Source organism: Gossypium arboreum, chromosome 3 (genome assembly GCF_025698485.1).
Source record: "Gossypium arboreum isolate Shixiya-1 chromosome 3, ASM2569848v2, whole genome shotgun sequence".
NCBI classification, from domain to species: Eukaryota; Viridiplantae; Streptophyta; class Magnoliopsida; order Malvales; family Malvaceae; genus Gossypium; species Gossypium arboreum.
The window spans coordinates 17,540,037-17,558,194 of record NC_069072.1 but is presented as its reverse complement, the minus strand read 5'-3'; the positions used below and the strand labels follow the sequence as shown (position 1 = coordinate 17,558,194).

The window sequence follows — 18,158 nt, the reverse complement described above, 5'->3', positions numbered from 1 at the left end:
AACTTGTTTATCTATCAACAATCTTTCATTCTCTAGCATAAAACTTCATAATTCATGCATACTCATCCATGGCAAAACTTTAATATTTTGATAACTTTATAAATTAATCCTCGAGATAGCTAGATTAAGCTATTACGATATTGGAAATATAAAAATTATTAAAAACAGGACAAGAATGCTTACTTAATTAAGCCAAATAAGCTTGCTTGAACTTAGGTTTTCATGGCTAGGGTTTCCATCTTTTTATTTGGGAAAGATGATGAAAATGATGATATTTTAGTATTTAATTAATTTATCATCTTTTCAATTTAATCCTTTTCTTTTCTTAAATCTCCAATGATGAATCATCGTACTTATCTACTAACTCTACTAAATGGTCTATTTGCCATATAAGGACCTCAAATTTTGAATTCCATAGCTATTTAATCCCTTTAGCTACTAGAATTTAACTTTTGCATGTTATGCAATTTGGTCCTTTTATCAATTAAACATGTAATCGGTAAAATTTACTTAACGCAATTTTTATACGATATTCCTATAATACAGTAGACCATAAAATAATGTTAAAATAAATTTTCTTTCGAACTCGAATTTTTGGTCCCAAAACTACTGTTCTGATTTCACTGAAAACGAGTTGTTATAGAGTTCTTATACAAAAGAAGAAAAGATCAAGTGTTGCTAAGGTGTGTAGATGCTATCGAGGCCAGGAAAATCTTGGAAGAAATCTACGAGGGTGTTTGCGAAACACATGCTAATGGTTTTACAATGGCCAGACAAATTATGATATTCGAATATTATTGGTCCACCAGTTAAGGGGATTGTATCAACTATGCCAAAAGGTGTTATAAATGCAAAATTTATGGAGACAAAGTTCATGTGCCTCCCTCACCTCTTCATATTATAACTTCTTCATAACCTTTTTCTATATGGGGTAAAGATGTTATTGGGTCGATATCACCAAAAGCTTCCAATAGGTATCAATTCATCTTTGTGGTCATCGATTACTTCACCAAATGGGTAGAAGTCGCTTCTTATGCCAATGTCACGAAATCGAAAATTAGCAAATTCTTGAAGAAGGAAATCATTTGTCGATATGGAACGCCAAAAAGGATCATATCTGACAATGCATTGAATTTGAACAATAACGTGATATCGGAGGTTTGCAGTCAATTCAAGATCAAACATCCTAACTCATCACCATATCGCCCAAAAATGAATGGCGTAGTAGAGGCAGCAATTAAGAACATTAAGAAGATTGTAGGGAAAATGACAGAGACCTATAAAGATTGGTATGAGAAATTACCATTTGCTCTGTCAAGACCTCCACCAGGGCAACGCCTTTCTCATTGGTTTATGGAATGGAGGCAGTCTTGCCAATTGAATTCGAGATTCCTTCTCTCCGAATTTTATCAAAATTGAAGTTAGATGAAGTAGAATGGATCCAATCTCGATATGATCAATTGAAGTTGATCGAAGAGAAGATGCTAAAAGCTATCCGTCATGGTCAAATATACCAAAAACGAATGATGCTAGCTTATGACAAAAAGGTTCACCCCAAAGAATTCCATGATGGGGACCTGATATTGAAAAAGATCCTTCCCATACAAAAGAACTTCAGAGGGAAATAGATGCCAAACTGGGAAGAACCTTATGTGATAAAGAAGGTATTTTTTAGAGGAGCGTTGATTTTGACCGAGATGGATGGCAAAAACCTGTTCAATCTTGTGATTTTAGATTCTTTCAAGAAATACTTCACCTAAAAAAAAAAAGAGGCCGAGACAAAAACTCGCAAAGGGCACCTTAAGACCAAAGGGACTTTGAGTTGAAAACTCAAAAAATGGCAGCTCAAATTTGGGTTGAAGATTGAGCGTGTGGTAGTCATGTGTTATGGCCTAAACTCAAGGTTATCGGAACAATGGTTTCGTAACCATAGATCTGATTTAAAGAGAAATTTATTTCAATATTTTTGCTTGAAAATTGATATGATAGGAAAATCGTATGAAAATATTGATAGGAAAATTTTATCGATTTAGTGATTAGTTAGAAAAAGAAATTATTGAAGAAATTGGATAAAATAAGGTATCGGGACCTCTATCTCGTAAAACCGAGTCGAAAATAATTTTATAAATATTTATGAAATTTTATTAATGTGGTATTAAAATTTCGTTAGGAAATTTTAATGTTTGGGTAGTCAATTAAATGAAAAGGACTAAATTGTAATAGGTGTAAAAGTTGCTAGAGTGATTAAATAGCTTAAGAGTCTAATGAGAAAGGATTTAAAAGGCAATTAGACCCAAAAGTTATTTGGGCTGGACGGCAAGGGTATGAAATCAGCAGAAAAATTGATAAATTAAGGGTAAAATTGGAATATTGCAAAATTAACTAAATAAAACTAGGACTAAATAGGAAATATCTAGATTTCTCTTCATTTCTCTTCAATTCCAGCAGCTAAAAACGCCATAGGAGGGTTCTCTAAGCTGGTATTTCATAATTTTTGCACCAAGTGAGTTAATCCTTGCCTTTTTCTTGTAATTTTGTGTTTCTAAGACTTTTACAACTAGGTCCTCTTGTTAAATTCATTAGTTTTTGATTTCATGGATGAAATTGAAAGTCACCATGGTTGAGTGCTGTAATTTTATGATGAAATAGAATGAAATTAAAGCTTTAATTTGTTTATGAGATGATTTTATTAGGCAATTTCAATGGAAATTGATTTTTAGGACCTAATTGTGAAAATGTTTGGAATTAAAGTTTATTACTGAAATTTTGATTCCTAAAGGTTGTAAACTAGTTTAAGGTGATAGAATAAAATGTTAATTGAGAAAAATCAGCTCAATTGAGAGGCTAATTGAGTAGGGACGAAATTATCATTTATTAAAAGCTTAGGGGAAAAATGGTAATAAACAGCTTGCACTAAAACAGTTTGGACAGCAGCAGTAGACTAACTTTGAAAAATCACCAAAAATTTTAGGAATCGAATTAGAAGATGAAAAAAATATGGAATTAAATCTTATTGAGTCTAGTTTCTCATAGAAGAAATATTATAAGCAATGGATTTGTAAATTTTGAGATATAATGAATTTTGTGAGACAAGGTCAGAATGAATTTCGGGTTCCCCTGTTCTGAATTTGAAAAATTATAAAAATTGAATAAAAATAATTAGGGACTTAAATTTATATGTCTAGAATTCTGAATGAGTCTATTTTTAATAGAAACAAAAAAGAACATCATTTGAATTCTTTATAAAGAGATAATTTATTTTTAGTGAAGAAGGGTTAGAACTGTTAGACAACAAAACAGGGGTGATTTTGAAGAATAAAATGTACTGATTGGCTAAACCAAAAATTATGAAAATTTTATGGTAAAAATATATATGAGTCTAGTTTCAGGTAAAATTAACGGATCTTAATTTGGAGTTCCTTAGCTCAAGTTATAAATAATTTAGTGACTATGACTCAAGTAGACAGCTTTGAATGAACTATAAATAATAGTTGAATTATAGAGAATGTTGCATATGAACATGAAATGTATTAAAGTGATAATTAAATTTATTTATTTAGATCCAGAAGATTCAAATATGAAGCTAGATCGAGGAAAGGAAAAAGTTCGGGATTAGTAGATTTTTACTGTTTACAAACAAGTATCAAGGTAAGTTCGTAACTTGAATTATATTCTTAAATGCTTGAGATTGTATGTTATTGATGTGAATATGATTTGAATGTTCATTGTATGAAAATTTATGAAACATTGATATATTTGATAAAATGGGAAGAAATCCGGTTGAATGAAAGGAAATTGATGGATCTCGAAAAGGAATTGACGGTAAAAGGATCTAGCCGGACGGGTGATCCTATCTGATATAGCTTTCCGAAGAATATGTGTGAAATGGATTTAGCCGGACGGTAATCCGAATTAGGGTCTGAATTTAGCCTCGAGTGGTAATTCAGATCCAAGCTCATTAGAGTAATTGTCGCTGCAGGATTTAGCCTGACCGGTAATCCCGACAATACTCTATGAGTTTATATTGCAGGATTTAGCTCGACTGGTAATCCCGCTGCAAGGTTGAGGTTCGCGGGAGTGTGCTCTCTGAAATGGAAATGTGCGCACATGAATATGAATTGACAGACTCGAAATTGTACACTAAAAGTGTACCTCTGAAAATCCATCGAAAATTCCAAGAAATTCAACGGGATAAATATGGAAAAATAACAAGGAAATGGAAATCATGGTATTGACGAGCTCATCAATCATAGTATATATTATTGGTACATGGAAATTATTGTACTAACTTGAATGTTGAATTTGTGCATATTAGGGTAGTAATGCATTGAATGGATATATGGATGTTTATTGTATTGTATTGAAAATATTAGGTAAGTATAATTCTTTTTATATGAGCTTACTAAGCACAAAGTGCTTACCCCGTTTCCTTTTTCCCTGTTTTGTAGTGTTAAGAGCTCGGAGGTCGGATTTGGTCGGAGACACATCACACTGTCAACCTCAGGATTTCGGTATATAAAGAAACTTTATTTTGGAAATCAATGGCATGTATAAGCTAACAAAGTAAATGTTAACGTGAAATGAATGTAAAGTTAGCCATTAGTATGGTTAACAAACCTGGTTATAGATATGTGATGACGTTATCTTATATAAATGCATGAATCTATCATGAAAATATGTTGAATTGATTTGGTTGATGTGGATTGGTCTCGATTTAATATTACAGGGAAGGTTAGATATTTATAAAATGGGCTATATTGAATATAAAAAAAAAATTAATTCGTAAACTCCGGTAATGCCTCGTACCCTATTCCGGCAATGAATACGGGTAGGGGTATTACATCATGTCTTCTCATAAATAGCAAAAAAGAGAAATGTTGCATCTTGGGGCCTCAACAAAGTACTTTAGACCTCCTAGACACATATCAAGCTTAAAATTATCCTAGAAAAGGTTGTGTAGAGAAGCTCATGCTGCGATATCTAAGGTACCCGATTTCATTTTTACCCGCTTTGTTTTTTAACAATGTTTGCTATTTTGATTAATATTTTCATTAAGAGTTTTCCTCCCAATAAATTTTAATATTGTCCATTGTTATGACCTTTTTCAAGCATTTTTACATTGAAATAACGATTAATGGACTAACAATATTCAAGTAAAAGGATTTCTGCATATTGCTCTAAAAGGTTTCTAAATAGTACAAGGACCTGAAACAAGACCAACAGTTAGAACTAACCAAATTTGAAGGATGAAAAGATCTCGAAGTGAATAGTCCAAATTATGATTACCTCTTCGGGTTTCCTGTTAAAGATACCAGACCTGAACAAGAAGCATGGTAACACATCAATGATAGAACCTTGACGAGCAACAAGCAATGTCAACCTAAGCACTAAAAAGGGGATCATTCTAAAAATGTCATTCTGTGTTCATACAAATACCATTCATATACATCTTGTTAGGAGCATTTGATTCATTCTGATCATAACATCCTAATCGTTTGGCATAAAATATAGGCATATAAAATGGATTCTATAGGTCATGTTCCCCAGAGAACGGTGTAACAGATCAGTAAAACCACAAATCCTATACCCCTAAAGTTATAGTGAGTCAGATTGAATCTGCCATAGCGAATCTTATCTCCCTAAAGTTGTAGTAAAGCAAGATGAAGCTACGAATCCTATATCCCTAAAGTTACAGTGGATCAGATTGAAGCTACAAATCCTATATCCTATATTCTTGAAGTTGCAGTGGATTGGATTAAAGATACAATTCTTATACCCCTAAAGTTGCAGTGGGTTGGAATGAAACTTAAATGGTGAATCTTATCTCCTTGAAGTTGCAATGGAGTAAGATGAAGATATAATTCCTATACCCCTAAAGTTGCAATGGGTCTGAATGAAACTACGATGGCGAATCTTACTCTCTGAAGTTACAATGGAACAAAATGAAGCTACAAATCCTATACCCCTGAAGTTGCAATGGAGTAAGATGAAGTTACAATTCCTATACCCCTGAAGTTGCAATGGGTTGGAATGAGGCTACAAATCCTACACCTCTGAAGTCACAGTGGGTTGGATTGAACTTACTATAACGAATCTTATCTCCCTGAATTTGCACTAGAGCAAGTTGGAGCTACAATTCCTATACCCCTGAAATTGCAGTGGGTTGGTATGATACAACAACAAATCTTATCTCCTTGAAGTTGCAACAGAGAAAGATGAATTTGTGATATTAAATCTTGCCTTCTTAAAGTTGTAACGAAACAGATACAGTAAAATAGAGTAACCAAGGAACTAAAAGAGTGGGTTACTTGAAAAAGAAAAGCACTAAAGAAGTCGAGATCCAGCTGGACCAGACAGAATTGGTCCTCTTTTAAAGTATTTACTCTCTTCCTGTTACACGACAACGAGCAAAGAAGGGCAGCTATAAGGGCCCAAATCTGTCCGACCCAATGAATAAAAAAACAAAATAAACCAAATAATAACTAAAGTCTAAATTACAAGCCCAATTTACCCTAACCCAAATCTGCTGACCTAAAAACCCTAAAAGCCCAAAACCCAAAACCTAAAAACTAAACAAGAAACCTTAGCCACCTTTAAGCCTCCAGCTGCCGCCGCTTCTTTACCTCTCTATGTCAGCAAAAGCGTTACCCAAGGCCTGCCATCGTTTCACCGAAATGGAAAAAGCACAGGTCCCCATCATCGTTGACCACCACCGCCACTTGTAAAAGGAAGAAAATAGAAACAAAAAAAAAGAAGAAAAAAAAGATATTGTAATTGATTTGGCTATAAAAGCCTAACAAACACATTGTAATTTTTTTATAGTGGATAAAAAAAGAAGAAAATCTAGAATATGAAAAAAGAACAAAGTTAAAAAAAAGGTAGCCTTTTTATTTGTCCTTATTTTGAAGCAAAAATAAAAAATAAACAAGCAAAGATTTTTTTACCTATTAAATGTTATTGCAAGTCCCTTTCCCCCGACTCGAGAAGCCTCAGAACTCCTAGGGTTTTGTTGAGGGCCTCATCGGAAAAGGGAGAAACCGAAGGTTTCTTTTTCTTCGGCCAAACACTGGTTAATTTTCTGGGGATTTAAACCCCAAATCTACATTCTACTCAAAAAGGGGATCAAAAGAGGCTATTTTGGGGAACTTCGGCCACCGAGGCTACAGTTTTCGTCGCCGATGATCGATGGCATAGGGGTGGCTTGAGAGAAAAAGTAGAAGCAATTTTTTTAAAAAAAACAGGTTTGAAATGAATTTTTTTTTCAATGAATTTTACTTTATATAGGCTTCCAAAACGATGTCGTTTTGGCCTGGTTTCAGAAGTCCCAAAACGACTTCGTTTTGAGCATGATCCGACAATCCGACCTAGCCCCCTTTAGATCCTCGTGCTTTCAAAAAGGGTGGTATAATTATTGCCCCGGTCCTTCTACTTTTGAACATGTTTTGATATAGTCCTGATTTAGTTTTCTTTTCTCTTTTAAATTTTACCATTTAATTTTATTTTATTTTCATTTTGGTCCTCTGACTATTTACCACTCCTGGAAATGGCACATATACTGGGGTTTAGAATAATTTCCCATTTGATCCCCACACCTTTCACATATTTTAATTTAATCCATTATTATTTTGTAATTTCTTTTCCTTATATATTCTTCTATTTTATTTTTCAATATAGTACTTTATTTATTTAATTATGCTCCTTTACTTACCTTTATATTATTTTTCGCATTGCAAATTTATATTATTTGCATTTCGCCCTTTTAAACTATGCATTTTTATTTTTTATTTTTTTTCTTATCCTTAGGTGATTATTATTTTATTTATGTTGTATTATGGTATTAATCATGTCGTAACTATGGTCATTATTATAATAAATCAATATTATTGTTACTATTATAGTAGTATTATTATCTATTAGCATAATTTCTATTACTGTTATTATCATGTTATTATATCATTATTTTGCCCTTTTTTACTCACGTAGTTACTTCATTTCTATCCATTTATTTATTTATTTATTTTTTCCATTATCATATACATGACTTGTTTAAATATAATCATTCATTTTTCTCAAATAAATTAAATGTACATTTTAGCCGATGTATAGGAAATAATTAAAATCGAGGCAATGTTCATTATTTTTGGAATTTAAGGAGTCATGCTCCTAACTTACGGAGCATGGCCTCTTTCTAAAACCAAATAAATTGAATATCCTATTCAAAAATAATAATAAAAAAACAAGATTTAAGTAATGACCAAATGGTGATTGTTCTTGTTTTTGAGGATTTAAAGCATCGTGTCCTAACTTACAACGCATGATCATTTCTTCTCGATTAACTCGAAGTAAGGCCTTTTAGTAAAATTTAATTTAGCTAAGTGATATTTTAATAAATAAAAAATCATCATACAAAGAGGGATCGTATTTTAAATTCTCTTCAAATTTACATCTTTTGACATCAAAATATTAAGTGATCAACTAGGTACCAATTTTGGGTGTTATGAGGGTGCTAACCTTTCCTCATACATAACCGAATCCCGAACTCATTTCCTGGATTTTTTAGACCGAAAATTATCGTTTTAATAAATCTAACATTTTATTAAATGACCAAGTTTTGAGGTGATCCAATCTCACCTAAATAAAAAAGGATTGGTGGTGACTTTATTTTCATTTTAAAATAAAAGTTGATTTTCAAAAAATTTCGACAACTATTATTAATATCAAAGTAATTATTATTATAAAATTGAAGATTAAAATTTCAAGACTAAAAGCATCACATAATTAAATGAAGGAGAATGTTATATTTAATATTTGTATTTTCATAAAATATCCAATGTGATACTTATATTTTGAAAATATTCAACTTATACTTTCATAAAATGTACCATAATAAAACAGATTTTTTTAATTCAAATATCACATTATATATTTTTATAAAAATATAGATTTTGACATAATAACCCAACATTGTTAATATAAGAAACAACATCAAAAAGCATCAACATGAATGTACACTTTAAAAATAAAAATAATTGGAGCTACTAAAAAATCTAGAAAATACAAAACCAAATCTAGTAAAATAATCTATTTAATTAAAATATATCAAATCAAATTTTATGCATTAATTAAAAATATGTTAGATATATGATTATAGAAAGATTTGAAATTATTAATTAGTGAGATTAACAAAGAGGAAGAGATGGAGTTATAGTGGTGGTTCATCCTTGGTTGGGATAAAGAGCCACTAGATAATAAGTCAGATAAAATGGTTGTAGGAGATAGGTTTGGTAGAAAAATGATGAGTTTATATATGAGAGATAAATGTGTCAACATATTTCCAACTCATTATTTCGCAGTGATGTAATATCTTAAGATATAATTTTTTATATAATTAAATTATTAAATACATGCAATTGTATTATTTAACTAAAGGCTTGAGGCTATTTAGATGTTGAAGTTGAAATATGGTTTTTAATTATGTGACAACTTCTCGAAATTTTATGTGCAAACATAAATATAGTTTTTTATTTTTTTAATTTATATTTATCACGTGACTTTTTAAGAGATTGTCATGTGGCACCACTAGATTGTCTAGCAATATCAAGTCAACACAAACTAATGTTGTTAATTCAGATGTACCAACCTGGTTAATGGAATATAAGTTCATGTACTAACTAGGTAAAAAAAAATTATAGACCAACTGGGTACAAATGGACAAATTCAGGGGCTAAATTATATATTATCCCTGAAAACAAAGTAAAGAATGCATGTACTGTTGAAGAGTCCTGATATAGATTTGGGCCACTACATTTTTGGTATGCAATGGATTTTCTTTATGGTGACGTAAAGTTTGTGCTACATCAAATTCAGCCATTCACTTGATCAATTTAGTTTGTTTATCCAACAAAATTTCAAAAATTAGGTTGTAATATGATGTTTTTTTTTTTTTCTCTTTTTCCTGCAAACCCAAATTTATTAGTTATGTAGTACTAACTTTATTTATTTTGCTTAACACTATGACCATCAGAAATAAATATAAATCATATTGTGGCAGATGTTGGGTCCATGGATTTTCTTCACATGTAGCAACCAACAGCCCATGCTCATGGATGGTTTCCTTGGGCTTCCTCTGTTACTGTTCAAACTCTAGAATAATGAAATTTGTGCGACAATCTTCACGTGGGTATGGGCGTTGTATACATATCCTTAATGCTCACTGACCCAATTCTACGCCGCTGTTTTCTCACTGACTCAATACTGTTTATGACAATGGCGGCAACTTTTGTAGGCCATTTCTGATTTTTGATCCTTCAACATTTACTACCGCTTGGTTCAACACTTCCCCCACTCCCTTTTATACTAAAAAGAAGCTTTTGTTTAAAGAAAAAGTAACATTGATTAACGTAGTCAAAATTGATACACTAAAATCTAATGTAATCCTTAAAAGAAATGATTGAAATCTTTGGATTAATTAGGGTAGGCCCATTAAATGAAAGCCTCTACGAACAAAACTACTACTTTCCCAGTCCCAATGATAAAAAAACTGTTGCCACTTCTTCTACTCATTCATGCACTTTTGAGCCACAATCACCTTAAAAAAGAAAGAAAGAGAGAATGAATACTCATTGCCAATGCCTTACACTGGATTTTGGATTAACATTCCAAACCCTATCTTATTCTACTTTTTCTTAAATTGCAATTGACTAATGACTTAATTTGTTGTTTGGTGCTGATCCATATCTTGATTGGGATGGAACCTTATCATTATCCCTTCTTCTTTTTGAATGGAAAAAGGGTTTTAGCCCCCCTTGGGATTAGAGTCTCCATTGTTTGTATGAAAAATGCTGCAGAATTGTAATCATTTTCCCCCTACTTTTTGGATTTCATTGATTGCATTTTGATATGTAGTTAACCTAATTTTTACTGCTATATTTAATGGGAGATTGATTTTTGCAGCCATAGTTACTAAATTGATATGACAAACAGTTTTTTTTTTTAAATTAAGAGTAAATTACCGAGTTGGTCACCTAACTTTTAGCACATTTTCATTTTGGTTATCCAAAATGAAAGCCTTCTAATTTCGATACTCAACTTTTAGGTGCTTTCATTTTAGTCACTCCACCATTAAATCTCTAAACAACAGTTAACTTGCACACGACACACCATGTTTACACTTTCATTTTGGTCTCTCAAAAAAAAATTAATATTGAAACATTAAGGGTTAAAGTGAAAAAGCAGTAGAAACTAAAATAATGCTTTAAAAATTATTAAATTGTACTTGTTTACCCTTTGCCGAAAGTTCTATTTTTTTCAATATTGAATTTTAAATTTCAAAACATCAAAATCAATTAAATAAGTTATTGAAAATTTTTATCCCTTGATAGTGTCAACCGATTAGTTCTTGTAATATTAAAATTAATTAATTTAGTCTTCTTTTAAATCTTAAAATTTTATTTTATGTTCCCAAATTAAAATCAACTCAAATAAAACATATTTAATAATTGTACATGAAACCCAATTTTCTTTTGATTATATGATATTGAGCTTTTCATACTAAGCTAAAAGTAAAGAAAATCTTTACAATTAATTAAATCAATTAAATTTATCTTCCATGCCAAACAAAACCTAGAATTTTTTCATCACTTCTTTAACCAAATGAAAAACAATAAATTACTTTAATTAATTGCAATGACTTTTCTTTGCTTTTAGTTTAGTATGAAAGATTTGTGATTATATAATTAAAATAAATTTATGTTTCGCAGAAAATTATTAAATATTTAAACAAATCAGTTAACATTATCAAGGGATAAAAAATTCAACAATTTATCTAATTGATTTTTATGTTTTGAAATTTAAAATTTCAATATTGAAAAAAATTAGAATTTTCGACAATGTGATAAACAAGTACAATTTGATAATTTACTAATACATTATTTTAATTTCTACCGCTTTTTACTTTAATCTTTAATTTTTTAACCTCAATCAATACTTTTAAAAATTATATTTTTATTTTGTTAAAAAAGATATTTTTTAGTGACTAAAATGAAAGCATCCTAAAAGTTGGGTGGCTAAAATGAAAGTGTGAACTTAATGTGGCATGTACAAGTTAACCGCAGTTAGAGATTTAACAGTTGAGTGACTAAAATGAAAGTATCCTAAAAATTGAGTGACAAAATTGCAAGAATTTCATTTTAAATAACTAAAATAAAAATACTCTAAAAATTGAGTCACCTTAAAATTAATATAAAGAAAGAGATTAGATTTAGATATAAACCATGTTTAAAGATACTATGAATCTATGATGGTATTAAAAGTTGTATAAATAATGTAAATATATCATATAAAATCAACTCTTAGGGAATTATAAGAGTTAATAGGATATTTTAGATAATACAAAAAATCAATAGGAATAATTTAATCATTACGACTTAGTAAGGGTTATTTAAAAATTTTACAAAAAAATAGTTTATTTATAAATTTTATTATTTTATTTTTATTATTATTATTTATTATTTAATTTATAAATAAAGAAATATATTTTTATTTTAGTTAATTATGTATAGGTTGAATTAATTAGAACGGGTGAAAAAAATCAACAACATTTTGATTCAAAATTAATTAGGCTTAGATTTTATGACTTTGAACTTAATAATATTGTTGTTACATTTTAATTAATATTATACTTTAATTTTTTATTGTTTGAAATTACTTTTTGTAATTTTTAATTTCATAAAAGTTACAAACAATCAATTATATATACACATAAGCGCATACACATACGTGTAACATTCTTTGAGGTTTTTTTTTTTGGGTGGTAATTTTATTTCACTTTGATTTGTTTTTCTTCCATTTTCACTGTCATCTTTACATAAATATATACATATATATATATATATATATATAATCATCCCTTATTTTCTCAACAAAATACTTATATAGCTAATACTTTTTCATGTTTTTTCTGTGCTTTTTTTTTTGCGAATGAAAGACAAGAAGTCAAATTGTTAAAATAAACTACCAAGATGAACAAGCCAGAGAGAGAGAAAAAAAAAAAACATTAGACCCATCCCAACAAAAAATCAAGTGTAGAAATCAACCTAAAAAAATCAACAAATTCAACAACAATAAAATCTTGAACCAACATTATCTTAGCTCAAATCATGGAGTCATCAACAATAAATCGTTAGCTAATATAAAATTAAAATAAATATAATATTGATAAAATATTAACTTAGAATTTTAAACACCTAAAATAGCATATTTCATAATATTAACTGGTCTTTCTTTCGCTCCATTCCCATTTTCCTATTTCTTTCCCTCAAAACATTTTTTTTTCTTTTTCTTATTTATTCTTATTTTTAAAGAATTATTTCGAGTTTATTTGTTATAAGTTAATATGCTTTAATTTTTTTATTATCAACAAGTATAAAACAACGACTAGAAAGAGCATAGGTAGGGCAACTTAATTTCATCATATATGTATTTAGAACAAAAATTTGGGATAAATATCAAAACTATACATCAATTATGGTTTATGAACTTTGCTTTTGTACAATTTTATACATGAAATTTTGATTTGACCTAATTCTTGTAAATTATTAACATAATTATTGATATAATATCATTTTATGTTTATATTTTACATACATAAATAATTATATTTATCCAATATAAAATAAATTGATGTATTTGTTTCTTTAAATGTATATGATTAAATCAAAATTAAAGTTTTATGTGTATAATTGCATCAAATTAAAATCTATGTATATAACATAATTACAGATTAAATCAAAGTTAATATATAGTTTTGAGATTTTATCCCTAATTATTATTATTATTATTATTATTATTATGGAGTATCAATCATTTAATTTAATTAATTAAATTCCTGAAAGCGATGATTAAATCTTGCTTTTTTAAGGAAAAAATCAGTACAACATTTATAAATTAAATAGCGGAAACGACGCTCCAAAATGATATCGATTTAGCATACTCATTGCCTATATACTTTTTTTTAAGAAAAAATTTAGAGCTTATTCAAATTAAACATAAATTAATTGAAGTAATGCTTTTTATGATTGTGAAATCCCTCGTGTTTTTATTAAACTATCTGCTTTACCAACATAATGTCTAAGATGTTGAAAATGTAACCATTTGTATCCTAACTTCTACACCCTATTTTCTGACTTCACAAATCAACGATGCTGCTTATCAACAATGCAATGATTGATTGCAAAGCTAAAAGTGAATGAGACGTATTTGTTTATCAGACACTGCTTTTTGTAATTACCAACATGCAAAATTGCATGTATTTGGAGCATATTATCAACCTACATATAGCTGGCACCCTAGTTGCTTTTTTATTATTATTTAACTTTGGTGCTGTCAACTTTTGAAGTCTGGTGTAAAACTTTAGACTTTTGAAGATGATGAGGTAGTAATTGGAGATTCAAACAAAGGCAACACTGTGTCTTGTCTTGCTGTCTCAGCAGTAAGCCTCAAATTTTAGATTTGACATGCATTTCTCAGCTGGATGAAATCATCTTCTCTTTTTTCTACCCTAAAATACAAAATCTTGAATTTTAGGCCCTCCAAATAGTGAAAAGGTAAAATCGGGTGTTATTATACCGACACATTCATCAAATTGGGGTCATATTGATGATTGGATTACTACTAATCATTCACACTCATCCAAAAACAACAAAATCTACTACATTCCTTTTTTCCCCCTGCTGCTAGTCTTTCACGGTAAATACTAATAAGGTAAAGCTACTGAAGTGTACTAGTTTGGAATTTGTGTTAAGATAAAATCATAAAATTTTAGGGACCAAGTTAAAAGTCTTTAGCTACTACGTTAAGTGGTAAGGAGTTTAATACCTTCTAAAATAATATTTCAATTTCAACACTGTTGAATTCTGGTTTTAGATAATAATAAAAAACATGACACTGTTTGTGGTATGACACTCAATCCTGGCATTACCATGCGTTGCACGCGAATCTCAAGTTATGGCGGTTTACTTGAGAGAAAAGACTTAAAAGAGTAGCCTAAAACCCATCATTTACCAACTGCTACTGTGATGTTCAGGCTTTACTTATTAACTAATCCTCTTACTTTGTCCATAAATCCCACCTAATGTTGATGATTAGAGACAAGTATTCTGAGATAGTCATCGTACACTTTGACTTAAACATTAGACATGTTGCCATCATTTTGTTTTTGGCATATGGTTAATGATCATGACTGAACAATATGCTATTTTTGGTGGGAAAATGTTAAAACAACTATACAAGTATCGCTATTCACTTTTAACTAGATTATCTATTCATAACTTCTCCTTAAATTTGTAGGTTCACCAGTAGAAAAATCAGACATTAGTAAGTCAAATTAATGGGGTTGGACCAACTAACTAATGGCAGGAGGTGGAACTTCAACTTGTGTGAGAGTTAGGACCTTCTTCTTCCCCTCTGTGTAAAATTTGGTTAACTCGGGTCGGGCCAACTCAGTAGAAACACAGAAACCCCACATGGGAAAAAGCTGAAAGTGACTTTTTGTTGGAAAGCAGGGGCAGATGAGGTGGTGACACCGTGAGAAGACTGAGCTGAAGGTTAAAATTCATGAGTCTCTATTACAACATCAACATACCAATCTGGCAGAGATGGTCGTTAGGGTGTGCGTGTGAGTTACTTTTGTTAATATGCACACGAAATTCCAAACCCTAAAAAGGGAGTTTACATAACATGACAGACAGACAGCGATGACACAAGCTTGTAACCTTTGCTCAACACCTAGAGTATTACCAAATAAACCAGACAAATAGCTTTAAATATCATCACCAGTCCTTCCAAGTTGCCAGCATTTTTCTGATGACTAGACTTAAACTTAATTTTGGGTGTCGGGTGCAACCCTGATCACCGAGCATTTCACTGTTATGGGCCCATCTTTTATCTCTCTGTGCTTAACTTGTATGTTATGTAAATATCAAACTCAATAGTTATTTGCTGCAGATATTGTTTTTGTTGGAATGAACTTTGGAATTTCCAGCACGAAAATGTACAGAGAAAAAAGTATATATTCTTCTGTGAAAGACAAATTCGTTTATTATTGCTTTGAAGTTTGATAGAATCTTGAAGTTCCTTGATTTCCCTAAGTAAAATCCCTGAAAGAACAAACGGAACAGTGGTGCATTAGGGAGGATCCCACATCAACCTGTCAACGATCAAGATTGCACATTTCTATAATAATTAAATTAAAAAGTATTAAAAGTAAAGAAAAATAAGTTTTAATATATATATATATATATATATTATGTATATGTTATTTGGAGAATTAAAATTAGTAAATAAAATAAAAGAAATTTAATAATTTTTGTCTGCTTCAAGGGAAAAGAAAAAACTATTATAATACTTTTTAACTATACTTAAATGGTTCGTATAAAAGATAAAGAGAATAAAATAGGCAAAATTAATAGTATATGCAAATTTCAGAAATTTTTATTTTTGATTTTTTTTCATATTTTTTAAATCTGGCAGAAATTTTAGCAAGAAACTATTTGGTTCATTCATCTAATGTAGATAGACAATTTATCTATTTTTTAATAAAGAGATTAACATGTAATCTAAAATAAAATATAAGGACTGTTATGGTAGTTTTACCGCAACTCAATTAGTGAGGTAACAAAATTTGGGGTTGTTAAAAGAGGTGAAAGGGCCAAGGTTGAAAGCACCAAAATTCAACCCTTGAGGATCCAAAAGGGTTTCCATTGAAAGAGTGGTGGGGTCCTACAAAAGGAGGAGTTGTCGGTTGGCCACCCCGTTGGGTAGCACAGACAAGGACCATCAATACACCCATTTTTGGATCACCTTTTCTTTTCAACATAGGATTTGAATTTTGACATCAATTTATACCCACATACACTTCACCAGTATCCAATGCCACTCATTTCTTCACAAATTATCCTTCTGTTTACCCATCATATATCATTTCTTTTTAAGTTTTTTTTTATTTTAGGATTAAATATTAAATTTATATATGATTTGTAGTTTAATGTGTAATTTGATATACATAAAATTTGAATTGTGTGAAACTTTAATTTTGATGCAATTGTGTATATTTAAAAAATAATTACATGCATTTATTTTCATATTGAATTAATATATTTTAATAAACTTTTGGGTGCGTTACTATTAATTTTAATACTTATTGCATAATTTTTATTTAAGTGTAGTAGTCTAAAATGTAAAGAATAACTGAAAACATGAAATCACATTAAAGATTTGAATATGAGAGTAATAATTTGATATACAAAGTTTTTAAACTTTAAGATTATTTTATTTTATTTAAATATTTTTTTAAATATATTTATTAGGAGTTAAATTAAGATTAGGTTTTATCCTTATATTTTATTTAGATAAATATTTAATTTTATCTTTAATAATTTATTTATGAATAAAATACAAGGAAAAAGTTGGCATGGTTCAATGCGGAGTACATTTGGGTGATGTCATGGGATAAAGTGATCTAATTTAAATGATTCATACGGTTGATATCATTAATTGGAGTCGAGTTCTTCTAGTTGCAAGGTTATCGACGGATTAAATTGTAGAAGTATCTTTCAGGCTTATTAGTTCAGTAATGGTTAACAATTGAGCAATTCTTGTGGTTAATTTACAATTAAAGAAGAATTGATGGCTAAGGTTTTTGATCACTATAAACTGCTTACCAATGAATGAGAAGACATTCATAGTCCGTAATAAATTTCGGGACTAAGACCGACGTCTTACCCGAGGCTAAAACATTCATAAATTGGCTTTGCCTTATTTAATTTCAAAACCAGTTTTTATTTACTGTTTTACTGTTGTTCGATTTTTATTTATTTGATTTCGTATTATTTTAATCTCCCTTAATTTATTTTATCAAGACTCCAAACGAAGTACCTTAATTGTGAAAATTCGAATACTATCAGACCAGATGGATCCTAATATTTTATATTTTATTTTTAGACATAGTATTTATTTTTGGTATTTGATGAGATAAATGGCAGTGTATGGAGCAGTGAAAAGTGTAGGTAAAGCTTTAGAACATGAATGATGTGTGTTGGTTGAAGTGAAGAACACATATTTTCCTATGAAACCATGAAATGCTCATCATTCTTGCTGAACCC

The 18,158-nt window shown here is 29.9% G+C and overlaps 1 long non-coding RNA gene across 1 annotated transcript; it reads left to right on the top strand.

The window, feature by feature from the left end:
* The first annotated feature begins 3,559 nt into the window (after positions 1 to 3,559).
* LOC128290120 (uncharacterized) lies at positions 3,560 to 4,677 on the top strand. Its single transcript, XR_008279762.1, has 2 exons — positions 3,560 to 3,648; positions 4,449 to 4,677. It is a non-coding gene; the product is annotated as an uncharacterized LOC128290120 (long non-coding RNA).
* Positions 4,678 to 18,158: the final 13,481 nt, after the last annotated feature.